The sequence below is a fragment of the Macaca nemestrina genome, chromosome 10 (assembly GCF_043159975.1).
Source record: "Macaca nemestrina isolate mMacNem1 chromosome 10, mMacNem.hap1, whole genome shotgun sequence".
Taxonomy (NCBI): Eukaryota; Metazoa; Chordata; class Mammalia; order Primates; family Cercopithecidae; genus Macaca; species Macaca nemestrina.
Genome location: NC_092134.1, coordinates 80100288 through 80112911, shown reverse-complemented (window position 1 = coordinate 80112911; position 12624 = coordinate 80100288). Strand labels below are relative to the sequence as shown.

The 12624-nt window shown below is 49.6% G+C and overlaps 1 protein-coding gene across 2 annotated transcripts in view; it reads right to left on the bottom strand.

The window, feature by feature from the left end:
- LOC105474276 (Sp7 transcription factor) overlaps positions 1-12624 on the bottom strand; it is a 46011-nt gene that overhangs the window by 22860 nt on the left and 10527 nt on the right. Inside the window, exon 2 of one of the 2 annotated variants that reach the window (XM_071071663.1) lies at positions 6955-7056. The gene's annotated coding sequence lies outside the window, so the exon portion shown is untranslated. Of the gene's footprint in view, positions 1-6954; positions 7179-12624 lie in introns of those variants that run through there. The other variant, XM_071071664.1, reaches the window with a different exon arrangement.

Sequence of the window (12624 nt, the reverse complement as noted above, 5' to 3'; positions counted from 1 at the left end):
AAGAGCCTGTAATCCCAGCTACTCAGGAGGCTGAGGCAGCAGAATTGATTGAACCCAGGAGGCGGAGGTTGCAGTGAGCCCAGATCCCACCACTGCACTCCAGCCTGGGCAACAAGACTGAGACTCCATCTCAAAATGAATAAATAAATAAAACACATTAATATGTTAAGCAAGAAGAATCAATCGGGCGTGGTGGCTCAAGCCTGTAATCCCAGCACTTTAGGAGGCTGAGGCAGGTGGATCACCTGAGGTCAGGAGTTCCAGACCAGCCCGACCAACATGGCAAAACCCCATCTCTACTAAAAATACAAAAAATAGCCGGGCGTGGTGGCAGGCGCCTGTAATCCCAGCTGCTCTTCTCAAGGAGAATCGCTTGAACCCTGAAGACAGAGGTTGTAGTGAGCTGAGATCACACCATTGCACTCCAGCCTGGGGGACAGAGCGAGATTCTGTCTCCAAAAAAATAAATAAATAAAAGAAAAGAAAAATCACATCATCAATTCAATGGATGCTAAGAAGACATTTGATAAAAGTCAAGATGGCGGCCGGGCGCGGTGGCTCAAGCCTGTAATCCCAGCACTTTGGGAGGCCGAGACGGGCGGATCACGAGGTCAGGAGATCGAGACCATCCTGGCTGACACGGTGAAACCCCGTCTCTACTTTAAAAAATACAAAAAACTAGCCGGGCGAGGTGGCGGCGCCTGTAGTCCCAGCTACTCGGGAGGCTGAGGCAGGAGAATGGCGTGAACCCGGGAGGCGGAGCTTGCAGTGAGCTGAGATCCGGCCACTGCACTCCAGCCTGGGCGGCAGAGCGAGACTCCGTCTCAAAAAAAAAAAAAAAAAAAAGTCAGGATGGTTACTCTTGGCAGGGCGCGGTGGCTCAAGCCTGTAATCCCAGCACTTTGGGAGGCCGAGACGGGCGGATCACGAGGTCAGGAGATCAAGACCATCCTGGCTAACACGGTGAAACCCCGTCTCTACTAAAAAATACAAAAAACTAGCCGGGCGAGGTGGCGGGCGCCTGTAGTCCCAGCTACTCGGGAGGCTGAGGCAGGAGAATGGGGTAAACCCGGGAGGCGGAGCTTGCAGTGAGCTGAGATCTGACCACTGCACTCCAGCCCGGGTGACAGAACAAGACTCCGTCTCAAAAAAAAAAAAAAAAAAAAAAGATGGCTATTCAACAAATGATAGAGATTACCATTTTAGGATCCTTCTTTGAAGGTGAAATGTGTTTTCTTTTTCTTCTTCTTTTTTTTTTTTTCTGAGACGGAGTTTTGCTATTTTTGCCCAGGCTGGAGTGCAATGGCACAATCTCGGCTCACCACAACCTCCACCTCCTGAGTTCGAGCAATTCTCCTACCTCAGCCTCCTGAGTGGCTGGGATTACAGGCATGTGCCACCACGCCTGGCTAATTTTGTATTTTTAGTAGAGACAGGTTTTCTCCATGTTGGTCAGGCTGGACTCAAACTCCCGACCTCAGGTGATTCACCCGCCTCAGCCTCCCAAAGTGTTGGGATTACAGGTGTGAGCCATGGTGCCCAGCCTGAAATGTGTTTTCTTAGAGTTGGTGGGAGCGAGGGATAAGAAGGTGGGTAGGGGCCGGGCGCGGTGGCTCAAGCCTGTAATCCCAGCACTTTGGGAGGCCGAGGCGGGCGGATCACAAGGTCAGGAGATCGAGACCACAGTGAAACCCCGTCTCTACTAAAAATACAAAAAATTAGCCGGGCGCGGTGGCGGGCGCCTGTAGTCCCAGCTACTCGGGAGGCTGAGGCGGGAGAATGGCGTAAACCCGGGAGGCGGAGCTTGCAGTGAGCCGAGATCGCGCCACTGCACTCCAGCCTGGGCAGCAGCGTGAGACTCCGTCTCAAAAAAAAAAAAAAAAAAAAGAAGGTGGGTAGGGAGGCCGGGCGCAGTGTCTCACGCCTGTTATCCCAGCACTTTGGGAGGCCGAGGTGGGTGGATCACGAGGTCAGGAGATGGAGACCATCCTGGCTGGCTAACACGGTGAAACTCCGTCTCTACTAAAAATACAAAAAAAAGTAGCCGGGAGTGGTGGCGGGCGCCTGTAGTGCCAGCTACTTGGGAGGCAGAGGCAGGAGAATGGCGTGAACCCAGGAGGCGGAGCTTGCAGTGGGTAGGTGTCTGAATCTTTTTTTTTTTTGAGACGGAGTCTCTCTCTGTCGCCCAGGCTGGAGTGCAGTGGCGGGATTCTGCTAACTGCAAACTCTGCCTCCTGGGTTCAAGCAATTCTCCTGCCTCAGCTCCCGAGTAGTTGGGACTACAGCCGCGCGCCACCACGCCCAGCTAATTTTTGTATTTTTTTTTTTTTTTTTTTTTTTAGTAGAGATGAGGTTTCACCATGTTGGCCAGGATGGTCTCGATTTCTTGACCTCGTGATGCACCTGCCTCGGCCTCCCAAAGTGCTGGGATTACAGGTGTGAGCCATTCCGCCCGGCCCTTTTTTGTTTTGTTTTGTTTTTCTTTGAGACGGAGTTTTGCTCTTGTTGCCCAGGCTGGAATGCAGTAGCACCAGCTCAGCTCACTGCAACCTCCGCCTCCCGGGTTCAAGCTATTCTGCTACCTCAGCCTCCTGAGTAGCTGGGGTTACAGGCACGCACCACCATGCCCAGCTAATTTTTTTTTTTTTTTTTTTTTTTTTTTGTATTTTTAGTAGAGACGGGGGTTTCGCCATGTTGGTCTCGAACTCTTAGCCTCAGATGATCCGCCCACCTCGGGCTCCCAAAGTGCTGGGATTACAGTCGTGAGCTGCCGCGCTTTTTGTATTGTTTCTGTCTTGAAGCCCTCATGGTGGGGGTGTGCACCATAATCTTTTCAGAGCTTAGGATCTTTAAGGGTCTTAACTCTATCCAATTCAGCATATCGGAAAACAGGAATGTCAAGGCGTGCTGCAAATGAGAAAGGATTCCACAAAAACGAAACCCTCAGGGGAACGGGCAGTGTGCAAAGAGCTTCTTCCACCCTTTTCTAGACAAGACCTTCCCTTGGGTCCACTGCCCTGGAGAATGAGGAAGGCTTATTACTACCACCAGGTGGCAGAAGTGAGCCGCTCAACAACACCGATTACCGACTGCTTGGAGCTCATGGCTGGAGGCAGAGTGTTGCCACCTTTTTTGCAGGGGAACAGTGGCAGAGTTGTCAGCGCTTGAGGCAAGGGCTGAGGTGGGAAAAGTCTCAGAGTTATGGTACTTAATTCTATCGTTCCCTACAGTCTTGGTACAGAGAGGGCAAACACAAGGTATCCTGACTCCTAGTCGGAGTTCAGCAAGTGCTGGTCTATTTCCTGCCCCACTAGCCTACCTGACTGCCTTTCACAGACATTTCCTAAGCATTTACTGTGTGCCAGGTATGTGCTAGAAGTGTACAATATAGCATTTAACAAGACGTGTGCAACCTAGTGGAAGAGAGCTTGGTAAACACTACACTTGTATGACACTGAGAGTCAGTTTGAGTAGTGCTTAAGTACACTCCCTTGGAAGTCAGAGTAGGGTGTGAATTAAAGTACCAATGCTTGCTAGTTGCACCATCTATCTGAGCCTCAGTCTCCTTGTGTATAAAATGGGGGTAGAACACCTTAATAGTAGACTAAGATGATGTATAAAAATTCACTGCCTAAGGAGAAAACATAAAGGTCATTGCCTGCCACGTGGCAGTTACTACAAATGCCAATGCTGGGGTAGCAGTCCCCACCTCAGTCTTGAGGAGACTTCTCAGAGAAGGGAACCACTGTGTAGAACTGTGAAGGATGAGTCCGGGCGCGGCGGCTCACGCCCATAATCCCAATACTTTTAGAGGCCACGGTGGGCGGATTGTTTGAGGTCTGGAGTTTGAGACCAGCCTGATCAACATGGAGAAACCCCATCTCTACTAAAACTACAAAATTAGGCTAGGCACGGTGGCTCATGCCTGTAATCCCAGCACTTTGGGAGGCTGAGGCGGGCAGATTGCCTGAGGTCAGGAGTTCGAGACCAGCCCTGTCTCTACTAAAAATACAAAAATTGGCCGGATGCGGTGGCTCATGCCTGTAATCCCAGCACTTTGGGAGGCCAAGGCAGGCAGATCATGAGGTCAAGAGATCGAGACCATCCTGGCCAACATGATAAAACCCCGTCTCTACTAAAAATACAAAAATTAGCTGGGTGTGGTGGCATGTGCCTTTAGTTCCAGCTACTCGGGAGGCTGAGGCAAGAGAATCGCTTGAACCAGGGAGGTGGAGGATGCAGTGAGCTGAGATCGTGCCACTAACTCCAGCCTGGGCAAGAGAGCAAGACTCTGTCTCCGAAAAAAATAAATAAATAAATAAGAAATACAAAATTAGCTGGGTGTGCTGGCGCATGCCTGTAATTGCAGCTACTTGGGAGGCTGAGGCAGGAGAATCGCTGGAACCAGGGAGGCGGAGGGTTCGGTGAGCTGAGATCGTGCCATTGCACTCCAGCCTGGGCAACAAGAGCGAAACTCCATCTCAAAAAGAAAAAAAAGAACTGTGAAAGATGAATGGCAGATGCATAACAGTCTGGAGGGGAAAAGGTAGCGGTAGGGGAAAGTGGGCCAGGAGGAGTAAGACAGACAAAACTCTAGAGAAGATGAATGTACACGCCCTACTTCACCAGCACAGGGACAGGATAGGCCCAGCTTCCCATAGTGGAGGCTAGCATGGTCTGGATTGTCTCCTCAAATCAACATGCATTTGGTGAGCACCTGTTAGGAACTTCTTTCAAGAGTTGTAAGAGTTGGCTGGGCACAGTGGCTCATGCTTGTAATCCCAGCATTTTCGGGAGGCTGAGGGGGGCAGATTACCTGAGATCAGGAGTTCGAGACCAGCCTAACCAACATGGTGAAACCCCATCTCTACTAAAAACACAAAATTAGCCAGGTGTGGTGGCACGCGACTGTAATCCCAGCTACTTGGGAGGCTGAGGCAGGAGGATCACTTGAACCCAGGAGGCAGAGGTTGCAGTGAGCCAAGATCGCACCATTGCTCTCCAGCCTGGGCAAGAAGACCAAAACTCCGTCTCAAAAAAAAAAAAAAAAAAGTTATAAGAGTTAATGAAGATAAGGCTGGGCACAGTGTCTCATGCCTATAATGCCTGCACTTTGGGAGACTGAGGCGGGTGGATCACCTGAGGTCAGGAGTTCGAGACCAGCCTGGCCAACATGATGAAACCCTGTCTCTACTAAAAACATACAAAAAATTAGCTGGGCGTGGTGGCACATTCCTGTAATCCCAGCTACTCGGGAGGCTGAGGCAGGAGAATCACTTGAACCCGAGAGGCGGAGGTTGCAGTGAGCCGAGATCACGGCACTGCACTTCAGCCTGGGCAACAAGAGCAAAAACCCTGTCTCAAAAAGAAAAAAAAAAAAAAAAAGAGTTAATGAAGATAAATAAAGAGCCGGCAGCTAAGCACAGTGATGCACACCTATAGACCCAGCTACTCTGGAGGCAGAGGCAGGGGGAGACCTTGAGCCCAGGAGTTCAAACATGCAGTGAGCTATAATAATGTCATTGCACTCCAGCCTGAGTGACACAGCAAGATGGATGGAAGGAAGGGAGGGAGGGAGGAAGGCAAGAACGAAGGCAGGAGGGAGGGAGGGAGGGAGAAAGGAAAGAAGGAAGGGAAGGAGGGAGGGAGGAAAGGAAGGAAAAGAAAAGAAAAGAAAAAAACAAAAGAAGAAACAAAAGAAAAGAAAAGAAGGGCTGGATGTGCTCGCACATGCCTATAGTCCCACAGGAGGATCGCTGGAGTCCAGTTTGAGCCCAGTTCCAGATCAGCAACATGATGAGACTTTTTTTTTTTTTTTTTTGAGATGGGGTCTCATTCTGTCACTAAGGGTGGAGTACAACGGCGTAATCTTGACTCACTGCAACCTCTGCCTCCCAGGCTCAAACAATCCTCCTACCTCAGCCTCCTGAGTAGCTGAGATCACAGGTGTGCACCACTACACCTCGCTAATTTCTTTGTATTTTTGGTAGAGACTGGGTTTCGTCATGTTGCCCAGGCTAGTCTTAAACTCCTAAACTCAGGCGGTCCACCCACCTCAGACTCCCAAAGTGCTGGGATTACAGGCGTGAACCACTGCACCCGACGAGACCCTGTCTTAAGAAAAAAAAGAAAGAAAAAAAAGAGGCTGGGCACGGTGGCTCATGTCTGTAATCCCAGCCTTGGCCTCTGGAAGGCTTTGTGAAACCCCACCTCTAGTAAAAATACACACACACACACACACACACAAAATTAGCCAGGCGTGATGGCATCCACCTATAGTCCCAGCTAGTTGGGAAGCTCAGGTGGGAGAGTCGCCTGAGCTTGGGGAGATTGAGGTCGCAGTGAGCTGACGTCCTGTCACTGCACTCAAGGTCTAATCTTTGTTCTCAGAAAGCCCACAGAAACTTAAAAGAAGAAAAAGGAATGAAGAGTTACTGAAGGATGTGGAGTAGGGAGGTGAAATGACCAGACTTTTATATCAGAATCGTCACCATGAGAAAGTATTACACAGAACTGTAAGATAACATGTTTGAGAATATTCACGACAGCTTTCTGGTTCAAGAAGCTAGTTCTTGGCCGGGCATGGTGGCTTCACACCAGTAATCCCAGCACTTTGGGAGGCCGAGGTGGGTGGATCACCTGAGGACAGCAGTTCAAGACCAGCCTGGCCCACATGGTGAAACACCATCTCTACTAAAAATATAAAAATTAGCCGGGCGTGGTGGTGAGTGCCTGTAATCCCAGTTACTTGGGAGGCTGAGGCAGGAGAATTGCTTGAACCCAGGAAATGGAGGTTGCAGTGAGCCAACACGGTGCCACTGAACTCCAGCCTGGGCGACAGAGTGAGACTATGTCTCAAAAGGAAAAAAAAAAAAGAAGCTAGTTCTCCATCTTGCAGGGAATACTATGCAAAAGTTAGAAGTGATAAACTAGGCCACGTGCAGTGGCTCATACCTGCAATTCCAGCATTCCAGCACTTTGGGAGGCTGAGGCAGGAGGATTGCTTGAAGCCAGTAGTTAAGAGACCAGTCTGCTCAACATAGTGAAACTCCATCTCTACGATAAAAAATAAAATAAATGAACTGATAAACTAGATATACCTATAGAAACATGGATAAATCTTTTTTTTGCTGGATGAAACTTTTTTTTTTTTTTGAGTCAGAGTCCAGTCTTGCTCTGTCATCAGGCTGGAGTGCAGTGGCACGATCTCAGCTCACTGCAACCTCCACCTCCCGGGTTCAAGTGATTCTCCTGCCTCAGCCTCCCAAGTAGCTGGAACTACAGGCGGCACATGCCACCACGCCCAGCTAATTTTTGTATTTTTAGTAGAGACAGGGTTTCACCATGTTAGCCAGGATGGTCTCAATCTCTTGACCTCATGATCGGTCCCCCACTTGGCCTCCCAAAGTGCTAGGATTATAGGCGTGAGCCACTGCAACCTACTGAAACATTTTATTTTATTTTTAATTTATTTTTATTTTTATTTTTATTTTTTTTTGAGACGGAGTCTCACTCTGTCGCCCAGGATGGAGTACAGTGGCGCCATCTCGGCTCACGGCAAGCTCCGCCTCCTGGGTTCACGCCATTCTCCTGCCTCAGCCTCCTGAGTAACTGGGACTATAGAAGTCTGCCACCACGCCCAGCTAATTTTTTGTATTTTTAGTAGAGATGGGGTTTCACCATGTTAGCCAGGATAGTCTTGATCTCCTGACCTCCTGATCCGCCTGCCTCAGCCTCCCAAAGTGCTGGGATTACAGGCGTGAGTCACTGCGCCCAGCTATTTTTAATTTTAGATTCGGGGGTACAAGTGTAGATTTGTTACCAGGGCATATTGCATGATGCTGGCCGGGCACGGTGGCTCATGACTGTAATCACAACATTTTGGGAGGCTAGTGGATCACTTGAGCTTAGAAGTTCAAGACTCACGCCTGTAATCCTAGCGCTTTGGGAGGCCACAGTGGGTGGATCACCAGAGGTCAAAAGTATGAGACCAGCCTGGCCAACATGGTGAAACTCCGTCTCTACTAAAAATACAAAAATTAGCTGGGCGTGATGGCGGGTGCCTGTAATCCCAGCTACTCGGGAGGTTGAGGCAGGAGAATCACTTGAAGCTGGGAGGTGAAGGTTACAGTGAGCTGAGATTGTTCCATTGCACTCCAGCCTGGGCAACAGAGCGAGACTCTGTCTCAACAACAACAAAAAAGAAGTTCAAGACCAGCCTAAACAACATGGTGAGACCCGCCCCCCATCTCTACTAAAAATACAAAAAAAGAAAAAAGAGGCTGGGTGCGGTGGCTCATGCCTGTAATCCCAGCACTTTGGTAGGCCGAGGCGGGCAGATCACCTGAGGTCAGGAGTTCCAGGCCAGCCTGGTGAACATGGCGAAACCCCATCTCTACTAAAAAAAATACAAAAATTAGCTGGGCATGGTGCCATACGCCTGTAACCCCAGTCTTGGGAGGCTGAGGCTGGAGAATCACCTGAACCCAGGAGGAGGAGATTGCCATGAGCCGAGATGGTGCCTTTGCACTCCAGCCTGGGCAACAAGAGTGAAACTCCGTCTCAGGGAAAAAAAAAAAAAAAAGAAAAAGAAAAGAAAAGAAAAAGGAAAAAGGAAAAAAGCTGGGAATGGCAGTGTGAGCCTGTGGTCCCAGTTACTTCGGGGGTTGAGATAGGAAGATTGTTTGAGCCTGGTGGGTGGAGATTGGAGTGAGCCAAGATCATGCCACTACACTCCAGCCTGGGTGACAGAGCAAGAAGACCCTGTCTCAACAACAACAACAGCAACAACAACAAAAATATTGCTGAGGTTTGGGCTTCTACTGATCCCATCACCCAAACAGTGAGCATAGTACACAACAGGTATTTTTTAGCCCTTCTCCTTCCCTTCCCCCTTTTGGAGTCCCCAGTGATTATTGTCCCCAGCTTTATGTCCATGTTTAGGTCCCACATATAAGCAAGAACATCCAGGCCGGCCGCAGTGGCTCACGCCTGTAATCCCTGCACTTTGGGAGGTTGAGGTGGGCGGATCACCTGAGGTCAGGAGTTGGACACCAGCCTGACCAAGAGGGAGAAACCCCGTCTCTACCAAAAATATACAATTAGCTGGATGAGGTGGCACATGCCTGTAATCCCAGCTACTTGGCAGGTTGAGGCAGGAGAACTGCTTGAACCTGGGAGGCGGAGGTTGTATGGGCCAGGCACAGTGGCTCACGCCTATAATCCCATCACTTTGGGAGGGTGAGGCAGGCGTATCACCTGAGGTCAGGAGTTCAAGACCAGCCTGGCCAACATGGTGACCTCCATCTCTACAAAAATACAAAAATTAGCCAGGCATGATGGCAGGTGCCTGTAATCCCAGCTACATGGGTGGCTGAGGCAGGAGAATCGTGTGAACCCGGGAGGCAAAGTCTGCCTTGAGCCAAGATCAAGTCATTGCACTCTAGACTGAGTGACAAAGTGAGACTCTGTCTCAAAAAAAAAAAAACAAACCACGGCACGGTGGCTCACGCCTGTTTAATCCCAGCACTTTGGGAGGCCGAGGTGGGTGAATCACCTGAGGTCGGGAGTTCAAGACTAGCCTGACCAACATGGAGAAACCCTGTCTCTATTAAAAATGTAAAATTAGCCGGGCGAGGTAGCTCAAGCCTGTAATCCCAGCACTTTGGGAGGCCGAGACGGGCGGATCACGAGGTCAGGAGATGGAGACCATCCTGGGTAACACGGTGAAACCCCGTCTCTACTAAAAAATACAAAAAACTAGCCGGGCGAGGTGGCGGGCGCCTGTAGTCCCAGCTACTCCGGAGGCTGAGGCAGGAGAATGGCGTGAACCCGGGAGGCGGAGCTTGCAGTGAACTGAGATCTGGCTACCGCACTCCAGCCTGGGCAGCAGAGCCAGACTCCGTCTCAAAAAAAAAAAAAAAAAAAAAGTAAAATTAACCACGTGAGGTGGTGCATGCCTGTAATCCTAGCTACTCGGCAGCTTGAGGCAGGAGAATCGCTTGTACCCAGGACGCAGAGGTTGAGGTGAGCCAAGATTGTGCCACTGCACTCCTGGGCAACAAGAACGAAACTCCGTCTCAAAAAAGAAAAAAAAAAAATTAGCTGGGTGTGGTGTCACCTGCCTATGGTCCCAGCTACTGGGGAGGCTGAGGCAGTAAGAGCCTGGGTGACAGAGCAAGACCATCTCAAAAAAAGGGAGAAACATTCAACAGAGACTTACGAACAGAAGCCATGTTTGTATCTCTGGCGGTGTTGAGACAAGACAGTGTATCCCTGTGCCATTAATCTCCAGATCCAGAATTTATATACCATAGGGAAGGAATGTGTAGGACAATTGAAGTTGACCTCTACAGGAAAGGCAAGAATGTTCTGTGAATCTGCCTAAGGGCAAGATTCATGGTCAAGGTGGTCTTGACCTAAGGGCAGGATTTATAATAAGTACATGCTCTTACCCAAGGAACAGTAGATAAAATACAATTTTTTTTTTTTTTTTTTTTTTTTTTTTGAGACGGAGTCTCGCTCTGTAGCCCAGGCTGGAGTGCAGTGGCCGGATCTCAGCTCACCGCAAGCTCCGCCTCCCGGGTTCATGCCATTCTCCTGCCTCAGCCTCCCGAGTAGCTGGGACAACAGGCGCCCGCCACCGCGCCCGTCTAGTTTTTTGTATTTTTTAGTAGAGACGGGGTTTCACCGTGTTCGCCAGGATGGTCTCGATCTCCTGACCTCGTGATCCGCCCGTCTCGGCCTCCCAAAGTGCTGGGATTACAGGCTTGAGCCACCGCGCCCAGCCGATAAAATACAATTTTTAGAGGCATTCCTGGACTCCGTCTCAATTTAAAAAAAAAAAAAAATTAGCCGGGCGTGGTAGCAGGCAACAAGAACAAAACTCCGTGTCAAAAAAAACAAAACAACAACAACACCTGCAGTATGTGTGGAATTTAAAAAAAGACAATCCATAGGGAGAAAATATTTGTCACATTTTAAACAAATAATTAATATAATACACATAACAAGCTCTTTTTTTTTTTTCCTGAGACAGAATCTCGCTCTGTTGCCCAGGCTGGAGTGCAGTGGTGCGATCTCGGCTCACTGCAGGCTCCACCTCCTGGGTTCACGCCATTCTCCTGCCTCAGCCTCCCGAGTAGCTGGGACTACAGGTACCTGTCACCTCGCCCGGCTAATTTTTTGTATTTTTAGTAGAGATGGGGTTTCACCGTGTTAGCCAGGATGATCTCAATCTCCTGACCTTGTGATCCGCCTGCCTCAGCCTCCCAAAGTGCTGGGATTACAGGCGTGAGCCACCGTGCCCAGCCACACATAACAAGCTTCTTTAAGTCAAACAATTCAATACAAAAATGTAGGCTGAGCACAGACCCCATCTCTTTTTTTTTTTTTTTTTTTTGAGACGGAGTCTCGCTCTGTCGCCCAGGCTGGAGTGCAGTGGCGCGATCTCAGCTCACTGCAAGCTCCGCCTCCCGGGTTCACGCCATTCTCCTGCCTCAGCCTTCCGAGTAGCTGGGACTACAGGCGCTGCCACCTCGCCCGGCTAGTTTTTTTCTATTTTTTTTTTTTTTTTTTAATTGAGACGGAGTCTTGCGCTGTCGCCCAGGCTGGAGTGCACTGGCCGGATCTCAGCTCACTGCAAGCTCCGCCTCCCGGGTTTGCGCCATTCTCCTGCCTGAGCCTCCCGAGTAGCTGGGACTACAGGCGCCCGCCACCTCGCCCGGCTATTTTTTTTTTGTATTTTTTAGTAGAGACGGGGTTTCACTGTGTTAGCCAGGATGGTCTCGATCTCCTGACCTCGTGATCCACCCGTCTCGGCCTCCCAAAGTGCTGGGATTACAGGCTTGAGCCACCGCGCCCGGCCCCACAGACCCAATCTCTACAAAAAAATAAAAACATTTGGCTGGGCACTCGTGGTGGCTCATGTCTGTAATCTCAGCACTTTGGGAGGCCAAGGCAGGAAGATCACATGAGTCCAGGAGTTTGAGACCAGCCTGGACAACATATTGGAACTCCATCTCTAGAAAAAAATTTTAAAAATTAGCTGGGTGTGGTAGTCTGCGCCTGTAGTCCCAGCTACTTAGGAAGCTGAGGCAGAAAGATCACTTGAGCCCAGGAGGTCGGGGCTGCAGTGAACCATGATTGCATCACTGCATTCCAGTCTGGATGACACCTAAGACCCTGTCTCAAAAATTCATTTTAAGGCTGGGCAGGCTTATTCCTGTAATCCCAGCACTTTGGGAGGCCAAGGCAGGAGGATCCCTTCAGCCCAGCAGTTCAAAACCAGCCTGGAAAACACAGTGGGACCTTGTCTCTACAAAAAAAAAAAAAAAAAAAAAATTAGCCAGGTGTGGTGACAGGCACCCATGATCCCAGCTACTTGGGAGGCTGAGGCAAGAGGATTGCTTGAGCCCAGGAGGTGGAGGCTGCAATGAGCCGAGATCCCACGACTGCACTCCAGGCTGGGTGACACAGTGAGACCCCATCTCAAAAACAAAAACAAACAAATTATTTATTTTTGTTTGTTTGTTTGCTTTTCTTTTTTTTTTTTTTTTTTTTTTTTTTTTGAGACGGAGTCTTGCTCTGTCACTCAGGCTGGAGTGCAGTGGCCGGATCTCAGCT